This window comes from Bombus fervidus, chromosome 1 (assembly GCF_041682495.2).
Source record: "Bombus fervidus isolate BK054 chromosome 1, iyBomFerv1, whole genome shotgun sequence".
Taxonomy (NCBI): domain Eukaryota; kingdom Metazoa; phylum Arthropoda; class Insecta; order Hymenoptera; family Apidae; genus Bombus; species Bombus fervidus.
Genome location: NC_091517.1, coordinates 3,172,910 through 3,186,340, shown reverse-complemented (window position 1 = coordinate 3,186,340; position 13,431 = coordinate 3,172,910). Strand labels below are relative to the sequence as shown.

Genomic DNA, 13,431 nt, shown 5'->3' with positions numbered 1-13,431 from the left:
TTAGATTCTTAAAATAAGTTCAATTATTTCATTCAATATATCTTTCTTATTAAATCAATGTGCTTGCCAATAACTTCTAGGGTTTGATGCAACCTTAAGAATAAAATTAAGAGAGAAATAAAAATCAAAGGAGATAAATGTTTCGAAGATAAAAGAAAATACACTTAAACGTAATAAGAAAATATTTAAAATATGAAAAGAAAATGATGGTTCGCGTGAGTGTTTCAAACGGACTTCCTGGTTCCGGTGGAATGTCTAGGCGGAGGAGTGTCGCGAGTGTAGTCCCGCGTCCGTATCCAGAACTTCCAGGTCGTTTCGGTCACGCGACGGAAGATCAAAGTCAGCCGTGCTAGATATTTCATCGCAAACGTCTGAGCTGCTGCCAAGAGCACCAAATGCGTTCGTCCGAGGATTTGCGAGCGGAAGTGAGCGGCCACGAGCCGAGAAAAAAGGGAAGCGAGCAGAAAGCCACCGCCATCGCACGTAAACAGACCGACTACGCTTCCGAGACTTTTTGTTTTCGCGCATCCAAGTGTCACTCATTCATGGTGGTTAATTTCCCCTTAAATTACCACTGGAGGCCATATAATAACGATTCTGCACAGTATAATACTGGAAATATCAGAGTAATCAAAACGAGAATGATCTTCTGTCAAAGATTTATACGTAGATTTACAACAGTGCATTTTTAGGTCTTCGAATGACTTTTTGTAAGATATCTGAACAAAGATTTGATTTTTCCTTTGAATTATACAGGGTGTACGATCAAGTATAGGGTAATTTTATATGAAACAATACATCAAGAATAGAGAGTAACATTTTTTCGTTCGAAGTCTTATTTTCATTCGTATATTTTTTCATATACCTTCCAGTCTGAGCTTCTTCGAACAAGTTCTTTTTTTATTTCAGCCGTTTAATGTGAATCACCGCAGAAATAGCAAGGACGATTCGTTTCTCTTTTTACAAACATCGACGAAACTTTTATCAGTTAGGTTTTCCAACAAGAATCACGGATTAGAAAGCTGACAACATCCTGAACGTTAGAAGATAGTGGAGATATTAGTCAAGATACACAGATCTAAGCGAGAAGAATTAGTTTCGAGCGAGAAAACAGGTGTTACATTCGTAAAATAGTAAACCGTTGACGTGTCCAGCAAATAAATTTCCAACTTATCTAAACACTTTCCCATCTTCTCGCCAAGTTTCACTAAAACCTACTTGTCCGCCTTTCATTGCGGCCGCAGAATCCACCACTTCCACTTTAAACAATTTAATCGATTGAAACGATTCATCATCAAAAGTCTCTTTATCAAAGCATTCAGCAATCTCAATCTTCGCAACGTGCTACCTCATAAATCTCATAAATCCATTTCGACACGCACAGGCTATCGTCGTTAAAACGAGTTTGGTCATCACGAAGCTATGATCGAACGAAGAGCAAAGTTCAGTTTGATCACGAGAAGACAAATCGAGGAAGATTTCCTCTCGATGTTCGATGGTCTATCCCATTCCATTCTTCGGTCTATTCCAAGGAGGTCGTGCACTCAATCGTATGTATTAAGGACAACACGTTTTGAGCAATTCTTGTTTTTGGAAGACAGATTTTCGCTTTTTTACCATTTAGGTATCAGCGCTCAGATGATACTTGACTTATTGCTAGTAGTCTAAAAATATATTCCTATATCTCGTAACTAGAAAATTTTGAAGTTTTCCAAAGGGTTTTGCGACGATTCTATATCGTAGAATAACAAATAATAGAATAATGAATAATAAATTAAATAAGTAATAGGGAAGAGAACACTGTGGTTCTTTCAAACCCATAGGACAGTTCTCACAGGAATAGTTTCAAATAATTCGTAGCTTTGCTAGTTTCAACCGTAGTTTTCATAACTTCCTTTAAAAATTTGTTCAATCATCCATTTGTTGCTCGTACAATCCCGAGTTCTACATCCTAGGTGATCTTTCAGAAATACGTACAATAGTTTCCAGTAGAATTGGACGTGCATACTTGGTGAATTTACAAACTCGACTTTCTAAAAAATGGAGCCTCTAACGCAATTCTGTTATTCTTGACTTTTATCTTATTTTCAGTCATAAAATTTTCCCAACTTCGCTTGGACGACGAATTTAGATGCACAGTGACAGTAGGATTTGTCCGAATTCGAGATTTCAAGATGTGTCACTATTAAGCCAACTTTTCATACTGTTAAAATGAAACGAAGAAAATAATATATGAAAAAAATAATAAGAAATAAAATTGAGAATTAAAATTACAATTACAATTAAAATTACAAATTAGAATTAAGCAAATAGGCAATAAAATTTCTTCTGTAACAAATTATATCGAAAATCTTTTAAAAGACCTTATGTATCTTTAAAGGAGCGTTGTTGTTCCTTTAATTTTTGTTTAACATGGACGAGTGAATTATTCACAGTTATGGACATGAAATAAAATGTATTTTTTCTGAGTACCGAGGCCTTCAAAAAAACCAGATCCGAGGGAGTGTGGAGGAGGAAGGAACGTGAAACTGCAAGAAAGACATCCCTCTGTGGAAACGCAACGTTTCCCACGGCGTTCGGCACCTGCGCCACACTATTTCTGGCCAGTACTCGTGGCCGTTCCACGCGCCACTGAAACGACGTTATATTTACCGCTTCCTCGTACTCGAGACAATGTCGAGACGTTCCGCGGCTACTCCTCGTTCTGGGTCAAAAGTTCCCCGCGGTCGATGAGGAAGAAAGAGCCTCGAATACGAAACAAGTGGCTCACGGAACGCGGCAGTGCAATTTCTGTTTCCGTGCTTCGTACTTTTGTACGTGTTCCAAGTGGAAACTTTCGATGCTGTGGAGTTATTGATCAAGTTGGCGAGTGTTCTATATTTTTTCGGCTTGTGTCTGGTGTGTAATAAATAACAGGAATTTTTGGTATTGCTGCATAGACAAAGCTTTTGAAATTTTTAAATGTAGTGGGGAATCCGTGTCATGATGCGGATTTTGATGGAATATTTAATCTTCTGTAACCAGAATTTTTTCAGCGGAAAGGAGAATTATCTTTTGTAGTTTAATATAAAATCTAGGAATTAATAATTAAATGGCGGATATTTATGTTTTTACATGAAATTTATACGAATGTAAAATAAAATCTACATAATCGCATGAAATTTTATACTTGTTGCAATATAGAAATAATAAAACGGATAAAAATCTGGATTTAGATTCTGATTCTTTAGCCTCGTTCTCGCATAAATTGTATCTTGTTGTTAGATTTATCAAAAGATTAGTAAATATCATTCTTTTTTTACTGAACCTGAAATTCTTCTTCAGGAGAAAGTTTAGATATTTGTTCTTTCATCGAGCAAAAATTCACCTGCTTTTCCGGGATGCTGTAACTACACGGTTGTCGTTTACGCAATGTTCTCCTAAACGTTTTTACCTGTTATGTATGCAACGAGCGTTATATTTATGAACACACGTAAAATTCTGCAAACCTGTAATCTTCTCGACTATTCCGCGGCGCTACAGAGCGAAAAGAAGTCTGGGCGTAAAAGTTGATGGCTCGTGCGAAAGAAACTATCTCTCTACTGCACCTTTCTCTATGTTCGACACATCCTCTAACTACGTGAAGTAACATTCTTTTCTATACCAGCATTCACGTCTATAATCCTAAATTGTAGTTAATTACACGAAATTATAACAACTTAATTTTGTAATTACAAGACACTACTGCAATAAACATCGATTACTGACAGTCAGATTTATGAGCTTTGAATTTCTAATTACGTCACGTCGTAATTTCATACCATAAATTTCAGACCTATTAATCAGCGCAAAGGTCAAATCTTTATTATATGCTATTTTCCTGCATTTCTTTGTTCGTATCCATGAAGTACCTTCTTTTCAAATTTCGAAACACTTTGTTCGTGAAAGCGTAAACCACACGTAGTAAACGTAGTAAAATCATATCGAATACTTCAACAGAATACGTTCTAGCAATACCTATTGAATCATAACTTTCATTTCGGGTCATACAGCTCTGAAAAGAACAAGTTTAACATCAACAGATACGTAGAAAATCCTTTTATTGCAATATCCTAGCATAAATTTATTTAAGGCAGCAGCATTCGGAAAAGGGAGAGAAAATGAATTTAGACTAATAAATTTTGAGAAAATTAAGCGTCATCCGGAAAAAAAGAAAGGTACGAAAGAGCAACGAAACAAGAAATGGTATAATATCGTGAAGAAGAGCGGAACGCTCTTGGAAAAACACTCGGTTCGCCACGAATGATAACTACTTCCGCCGGATACGCCACTCATGAATCCTCCTTTCTCAGCCACGGCTCCTTTTTCCTTCGTGACTTTCAATTTTATTCCCTCTCGATCCACCGGCAATTCGGTCTCGATCCTTTTACACGAACACGATTCCGAAACGCGGCTTGTCGCCATTGTTCGCTTTGAAATGAAATGTCTAAAAAATAACAAATGACGCGCGAGAAACTTCCCAACGTCCAGGCAACTTGTCTTTTTGTTTATACGATCGAAATCTCTACGACGAATGTATCATTTACTTTTAGGATAGTGCATGGTCTGCATGATAAGAGAGTATTGATGTTTTTAATAATTCAATATTATATCTTCGTGGAAATGTTGGTTTGTTAAATTTCAAATATAAATTCAATTTGTTAAATTTCACATAAATTAGATTCTTGTAAGTAGGAATATAATTATAAATTTGTTGCATATTTTTAGAATAATTCATAGTGATAGAGGATTTCGCTTAATATTACATTTTCATGAAAATATAACATTGGTTTATATAGCAGAAATATAATTATACATCCGACATGGACGGACTATAATATGAATTTATATGTATAAATTCCTCTATTACCACATTCAATCTTCCACTCCTACTTATGTCCAACATTCTATTGAAATTCAATTTCATCGATCATCCTCTAATCAACCACTTTTACCTGATGCTATCAATTCCCCCCAAAAAACCCACGCTTGAAAGAGTTAAGCAATCATTCCACCATTGAGAAAATACTCTCGTCGCAATAGCGTTTCAATGCTATTAACATTCTAGTAACGTGCAACCATCGAGTTTCTTAACATCACTACGAACCTAACTCGAATATTATGAATAGATTACATTTCAAGATATTTTTATAATAGATACTACAGAAGAACACGAAAAAGCTACAGAGCCAGGAATAACGTAGAAAAGTAATCGTAACTTTTTCAGAAGTGTTTCGTCAAAATTTCTTACGTATGAAATCACAAAGAAATTCTTAAAACCTGAAATCCTCTTTTCTTCACAGTTCTTGCGGTATATTAAAAGTAACGTGTTTTCGATCCGATCACCATGGTTATCTGTGTCCATCCTTTCGGATGATTTACTATGGAATATATCGCGAAAAATGTTCATCAAGGCAAACGCTCTCGATTATTCCTTAAAAGAAGGAACGATTATTGTTACTATGATGTATGCGAAGCTTCTCTAATCTCATCTTCCGTGAAAGATTATTTACATAATATGAAACGCGATATATTATACAGAGAGAGAAAAGAAAATAGAGAGAGAGCAGACATTCACCTCTATCTGCCGCCGATCCGCCATTGTAATGTAAGTTAGCGAGTCGCGGCCTGGTAATGATTATCCGCTGATGTATGCACGCGAGTTTCCAGCTATGCTTTGTAAATTTTTCTTTTTTTACGCGAATCAATGAACCGGATAAATTAGTATAATCGAGCAATGTGTTCTTTATAATGTCCGAAGTAATTTTGCTTCGAGTTTTATTCTTCAACTTATTAACCATGGAAGATGATTTAACTTGTCATTCAAACTACCAATCTTCTGCATGTAATAATTTCTTTATACAGACATCCTCTATATTTTCACGGTGAAACTCTTAATAAAAATCACAAAATTCCACGCACCCATAGGAAAACACTGTTTCGGTGTAGCAGCTAGAAAACGAAGGCCTTCGGCAGCAAAGGTTAAATTCATTTACGAATGAACCCGGTGGCGGGTGGGTTGCGAAACTTCACCGGCGGCGTGACACTCGTAACGTGGACGATATACGGCGGTCGACTTCTCGTGGATCATTCACGGCGACGTCGTTTGCGTAATTCCGTGACACCGACGCGGAAAGCGATGGATCGCTCGCACAGAACCAGTTCCTGGCGATTTTTCCGCGTGTCGATCTTTACGCGCCAGTTGCGCCATCGTGCTTGGTGTCGTTGCACCGATGAAAGCGGTTTTCGTGTGGGCCCTGTGTGGAATCGCGTAGATGGGAATCGTCGGACCCGCTTTGTTGCCTACTTTCGTAATTCGTAACCAGCACGCGAGACGATAAACCGACTGTATTGTTGCTTTCATTGTTACCTATAATTTGTTGATGGCATGCAATGGAAGCAGGATATCCCGGTGGATGTTTCCTCGATGAGTCACTGGAAAATTATTTTCTGAATGGAAGACGACATGGTGTTTCATTTTTTCAAAAATGAGTTTCTTGTATTTGATAGTTTTGAATTTTTAGGTAACTGGTATGGTAGTTATTTTATTAGGTAGAGGCAAACGAAGAGAAGTTTCATGAGAGTTTAACGAGAAATGTTAACAAATTTATAAAACGTCGTACAGTAGTGTGGGATTTCATTCGTTCAAACTACATTGATTGGAAGGAAATTTTTGTTAGTTAACTGAAATTTATGAACTGGATCTACTTATTTAGGCGAGGTCCCATTATGTGAACGAAAAATAACAGTACTCGTAAGTAGTTAGGAAAATGAGTGAATTTCTATTGTACGAACTCCAATTCATATAAACTGTTCGTCTCCTGACAAATTCAAATAAATGAAGTTCTGCAGTATTATGCGTTATACATACACTAGCAGTTGGTAAACTATACATTAGTTGTCGGTATAACAGAACAGATATTTAAAAATTTGCAGCGAATAAAAAAGTTGTAAAAACATATGGGATAACAATCCGATCTTGACATTCTATCTCTGTATCGATAAACACGCAAGACAGAAGACAGCGAGTAGTTAACAAGAATTCTACGTCTTGTTTCAAAACGAACCATCTGTCCTACGCAAATGCAAGATCAAAGCTGATCGCTCGCTATACAAAAAGACCAGGGACGATCGTAACGTTGCTGTAAACACTTGTTCCTTGTCTATGCGGAATTCGCTGATGCGGCTTGGCTGGACGCGCGATTAATCAGCGCGCGGTTTCATTTCATCGCACGGAGGCCCGATGTCGCGATATTTAATCATGTCAACCGCGAAAGACCGAGACGTATACCCCGCTGGTATCACGAATTAGTAGAAACGACCGAGTAAGGGGGAATTTTGTTTGAGTTACGGTGGATCGTGTTTCGTAGTTGACGAAATTAATCTAAAATTTGTCTTGGTTCATTAAAACGTTTATTTATCTCGCTGTAATTAGAGCTTCGTTTGCTAATGAAGAGAATTTTACGGTTAACTGTGATCATTTTAACGTTTTACGTTCAGAATTTACCATCCAAAGAAATCTACGTTCTTTCTGTCGTTTTCAAGCTTCAAGCAAGAAACTGAAGATAATAACTTTTCAGAACTTCGAAGAACGATATAACAAATGATTAAATCACGGTTTAAAAATTCAATAAAAATATAAAAAATACAATTATCGACGCAATTCTCCATCGACAAATGAATTCTCCCGAAAACCTAACAAACTTCTTAATTGAAAATTAAGCAGAATGAAATTCAGGAATGTGAATAAGAAATGAAGCAACGTTAAAATTTCAACTCTTTACGATATCCAAGACATATTTTGCGCTTCGAATTCGCAGAGAGCGAAACAGTTCGAATCTTCGCGAGACTATGAATGAAACAAGCGAGGAAAAATGTTGCCGGTACAAGCCATTAATTCTACTCCGTTCTATCGCGATTCGAGATTCGTTATTACGCGACGCGTTTAATACTGGAACGAGATGCGCGTAACTCGCGCTAAAGGTAAGGCGAGAGATCAATCAAGGGAGACGGTGCTATTAATAAACCTGGACGAGGTCTATTAATAAAGAGGAACGGAAGATTAGAAACGTTTCTTGCGCGCCGTGCTGTGAAAGACCATTTTGCAGTAGAGTCCGGATACACGGCGAGCACTGTCAACGATGCAATGACTCACGTTGGCCAACGCTTCTAACGCAACCAACCCCCCGTGGGATTCGTTCGAGTTTATACGGCCCCAGCGAGGTAATATGATTCAGCCGCTAATTACATTCCACGCTGGTAGCCAGCGGCGAATCTGAAATAGATTTTCGGGAACACGGAAGAATTCACCGGTCATCACCTTTTACAGCGCCCTGGTAATTATAGGACGCCCTATTTCCGGCGAATTTACGCTGTGAAAATACAGCTTACTTGGGGCATAGAAGCTTTGTTCCATCCGTGCAACGAGAAACGAAATAACAAGTTGATTGAAGTGGAATTTTTTGAACTGAAATACGAATGGAAATATCTCTCGTCTTTCATATATTTTTACTGGACTTTTACATCGCGATATAGAAATTTCATTCTCTGATGTTAACTACGAAACGAACATCAACCAGAAGCTTTCATATTCACGAAATAAAAAGTTAATAAAGGTAAATTAGTTCCTATTGAGTGGGTTCAAGTTCTTGGAAATTTCAATATCGTATAATTTATTTCCAAGTGAAAAGAAAAGTAAAATAATTGGTGAAGCTAAAAGGAGAGTTATATTTGAAGTTTTTTGAAGATTCTTTATACGAAATAAGGGATATTTAGCTTAGTATTTAAAACAAAAATTATGACAGACTCTGAATCAGCATCGTAAATCAAAAACCTATTTTGTAACATACTTGTTTATTCTATTTTACTCTATCAAGGTTAATACCATCGAAAACCTTCGAACTCTTCGAATAAAATCATTCAATGGGAACGAACGAAACCTACAGAGAGAAGAATCCGTAAGAGAAAAAGTCAACGTCGACTTGTTAAACTCGCGTGGGACGAGAGCCCGTACGTTTCTCCTATGATTATCAGGGTTTTCTCAATCCGTAACAAACGCGCCGATTCCACCTTCGCTCTCGAACCAAGTTCCAGCCGACGAAATTTATCGGACGTGATGTCTCCGTCGCATAAAACACAACGTACACACGAATACACTGGTAAGACATTATAGATGCGTGAGAGAGCCGGCCACGCGTGGGAGCTCACCCACGCCTGCCCTGGCCATGTTTGAATATTTATCCATCTAAGGATCGAGGTTCGTTCGTGGTTCGTTCGTCACCGATTGAGACGACTCTGAAAAACCAACCGTGTCCACGCTGACGATTGCACGCCAGTTCATACTGGTCTTCTAGTATTTGTTTACAGAGAGAATTTGGATAGAAGAACTTTATGTCCTTCTCTTTGCTTTTAGCGAAGGAATCGATTTTGTGAGAAAAGATGACATGTATAGACAAAACTACTTAATAAAACTAAAAAAAGGTATATTGCGTGTGATTTTCATTATTTTTGAAGATTCGGAATATTGTCAGGTAATCCCGTTGTTTGTAATGAAAATATCTTTTGTTTTTGAAGAAAATAAAATAAAGTAACTACAAGTATTTATGATCGATATATTTTCTCTCATTTTCCAAATGCTATTCCATTTCTCTATTAATTTTCCTATCTCTTTATCATTCAATTTCTTCTCATTTTTTCATTTTACTATTGATTTATGCGATGTCTTCGTATAAAACACGGTATCAGGCGGTAACATAAATTTGTCCCGTTTCCCCATTTATGCGATGAACATAGAAATAGAACACAAATTTATAAAATAAAGAATCATCTATAAACGTGAATGATTTTGTAACTCTTGTGTCTCATTTATCTGATCATGAAATAGATCATGAATAGTTCTGGATCATGAATGAATAATTATTCATAGGCGAAACGTTTAAATATCAAATATTCCTCTGAATTCTGTCACTCGGCGTTCTACAGCTTTGTTAAATTTGTTACGGGTATTCGATAAAGTATTTAATTATTCTTGACAGTCCCCTTCTATTTACGAGAGAGTAGAATTTGATATTCCAATTAAATTGCAGATACTCAAATTTCCTGACTATGCGTAGTGAGTGATGTATGATAAAGCCGGCAAAACGGAGATTTGAAAGCAGGAATTATGGGATTAACTCTTGGTTCCTTGAGTAGGGTAGAGTGTGCCACGTGTACTGTATACTTGCCTTACATTTCGTGTAACAAGCTTGCGTAGCACCACAGAATGGAGGGGAAATTTACCTAAAATATCCTAAATGACTCTCTTATGTTCTATCATCTTCAAACTTTAAGGTTTTTTCATTACCAAATCACCACAAATATTCAAGGATTGAAATCAGAAGACCGGAGAAGAAAAGCAAGAAGATTCGACATAAAATCCAAAGATCGAAGATGACAGAGGAAAACTTTCGTTTCTCAACAAAGTTTGACAGATCGTAGAATTGCTACAGTCGTCCAAATAAACTTTAATCGCGACAGATCGCAACTCTTTTCCAAAGATTGCTATCGCACGATTAAAGAAAGAGGAAGAGAGATTCGAAAGTTGAAGATGGAAGCAGAAAACTTTCGTATCTTGGCGAAATTCAGCGTGTCGAGGACACTATATATAGGATAATAATTCAAATCTACAAACGTATATTACTAAGACAATTCTAAATTTCAATCGCGAAAAATTGCAACTCTTTTCCAAAGGTCGCTGTCACAAGATTAAAGAAAGAGGAAAGAAGACTCGAAAGTTGAAGATGCGAGCAGAATATTCCTCGGTAAAAATGCAACGTGTGCACTATGGTATTTTGTATATACAATTGTGTATTGCCATGAGAATTCTGATAAACTTCGCTTGCGACACATCGCAACGGCTTTTCAATGATCGGAGCTAGAACGTCAAAGAAAAAGGGAAAAAGATTCTAAATAAGATTCAAAGACCGAAGATGAAAATGGAGGACTTCCGTACTTTTCAAGAAATTCATGTCTCAGCGAAATTGTCATAGTAAGAAACCGATCTTGTGAAAAATTCAACGTGCCAAAATCGAATATCGAGCTGCGGATAAATCGCGTCACGACGATATGATATCGGGACAGAAATCGTGAAAGCGAACGACAACGACGTCTCTCCTGGAAATCGAGGCACACTTTCACGAGACATCTCCATTTCCGCGAGCTATCCGGGCCAGATTTACCAGCCGGGAACAACGGAAACGTGGAAGAATCTTCGTCAAATGATATTTCGTTGGCCTTAATAGGTTGCATCGAGGAGTCAAAGCTCTACACATTACATCTACATCGTTTCGTTAAGATCTTTATTTCGCATGCTTCCTACCTTCCTAACCAGAAAGTTCCGCTTGGAATTTTAATTGAACGCGCGTTCACGTTAAACCAGAGATACGTTACGCGTGTGGTTACAACTTTTAATTGTTATATAAAGTCTCGATATTATTGACCACGACAGTGTCGAATATTTTCAGTTTTCCAACTGAGAACTGGTTAACGCTCGACAAAGACTTGGACGTTGCATCTTTGTAACAGGGGGAACCGCTTCACCTAATTAAGTTGCTGTTAAGAGAATAACGTTGCTTCGTAATTTATTCTTAATGATGTCGTTGTTAATAAGACAGATTGAATTACTCCAGCGGCGGCAAAGAAACTTGTCGAGGTTTCGCGTGTTCCGGATAAAAACTTGAGAAAGAAAAAGTGACTATCGCCATTGTCAGAGGGTAATAAACAGCTGGATTTATTCGGTTGTGGCGGTGCAAACGAGCAAAGTTAATCGGTGAAACGAGATTATAGCGAGTCGATCGAAGATCCTAAATATTTCGAACTACACGATTACCGGAGCTTTCAAGCAACACTTTAAGCTGCAGCACTGCATTTTGATAATTGGTCGAACCTTCTGTTTGCGGAATATCGTCATCGGTACATGCGCTACTTTCACGGTACTCGAAATCCAAGATACGACGACACGTTCATAAAGAAACGCTTTAATTAACTTCTACAAACCGTCAACGGGAGTCGGTAGAGTACACGGTTTTCTCGACTCGCGATTTCTCTTTCACGATTCGTGACATAAGCTGCAATTTTAAGCGCTTCCGTCAACATTTGTTCCGCGTATTTATACTTTTAGTATTCGGCGAACGCTCTTTTTTAACCGTAGTTGTGATTATTGCTTTTTTCAGTATCTTGTTTTATGAAATGGTTTTTCATCGGGGAAATTGAAACTTCCATAGAAGTTTAGTTCGATCGTGCAAAAGAATATATATATAGTGGCTCACGAAGATATTTGAATACTTATTATATCAATGTGTTATGTCTGTCATACAAAACATTTCGAAATTATATTTCAATTGGGACGTGTCCTTACTATCATCGATAAAATTTGAAACAAGTCTAAAAATATGTGTACGGGGTTACAAGATATTTAGCGTACGCATACTTTGCACAATTCAGTTAATTATTCGTTACGTTAACAAGCCACGATATTTAGCGGATTTATCTTTGCCACTAATTCTACATTTATATCCCTTGGAACTGTTGAGGTTGACTGATAGAGGAACGAGTGGATGAATTTATAATAGAAAAATATATTGAAATAAATATAAGTATAGTGTATGCTGATCCAGATCCTAAATACAAAAAAAAAAAAAAGAAAAAAAAATAAGCTACGATAGGGAGCACGTTCATATATTTATAGCAAAAGATATTACTAAAAAGTTAACCTTGTAGCTCTAACTGAAGACTACAAGAAACAACAATAGAAACTTATACTTACTTATAGTTCTTTCGTTTCTAAACCTTGTAACCCAAAACATAATTTATATTCAAGAGCACAATAATATGGACCTTTCCTTATTTCGAATTTTTTGTTTCACTAAATTCTATTCTCTTCGTAACAGCGGTCTCCAGGTTACGGATATACAAAAGTAAAGATTTTTTCTTGAAGTAATTACGTCAACAGGAACAAAGTATAGTTTACTTGGAACGTTTTTCGGAATAGCGAATAGTTGGGAAGATAATGGCATATAAAGCTTTAAATAGGATAATCTGTACAAAGCTTGGTCATTAATTTCTCCGCGTACCGACAGAGTTTTTAGTTCGATATTGTCGAACACTGTCGAGTGATTAGTTTCGACATATCGAAATTTGATCTGTAGGTTGCCTGCTCGCGGAATTCGTAGTACAAACAGAGGGATTTTAGGCAAGTTCGCGCAGCGATACAGCTCGAGCCGCGAAAATTTACGAGTTGGAGATATCATCCGACTAAAAGTTTCAGACGCGTGGCCAAACAAAATCTAAAGGAAATGATGTGCCGGCTGTGGCGGTGTGGTGTTATTTTTGCTCCGTTCCTGCTTTTAAATTGTTTCACGACGAGTTGCTTTCTTT

At 37.2% G+C, this 13,431-nt stretch overlaps 1 protein-coding gene across 8 annotated transcripts in view; it reads right to left on the bottom strand.

Moving 5' to 3' along the window:
* Nucleotides 1-13,431, bottom strand: part of LOC139986835 (uncharacterized) — a 388,837-nt gene that overhangs the window by 235,724 nt on the left and 139,682 nt on the right. The gene's annotated exons all lie outside the window — the stretch shown is intronic.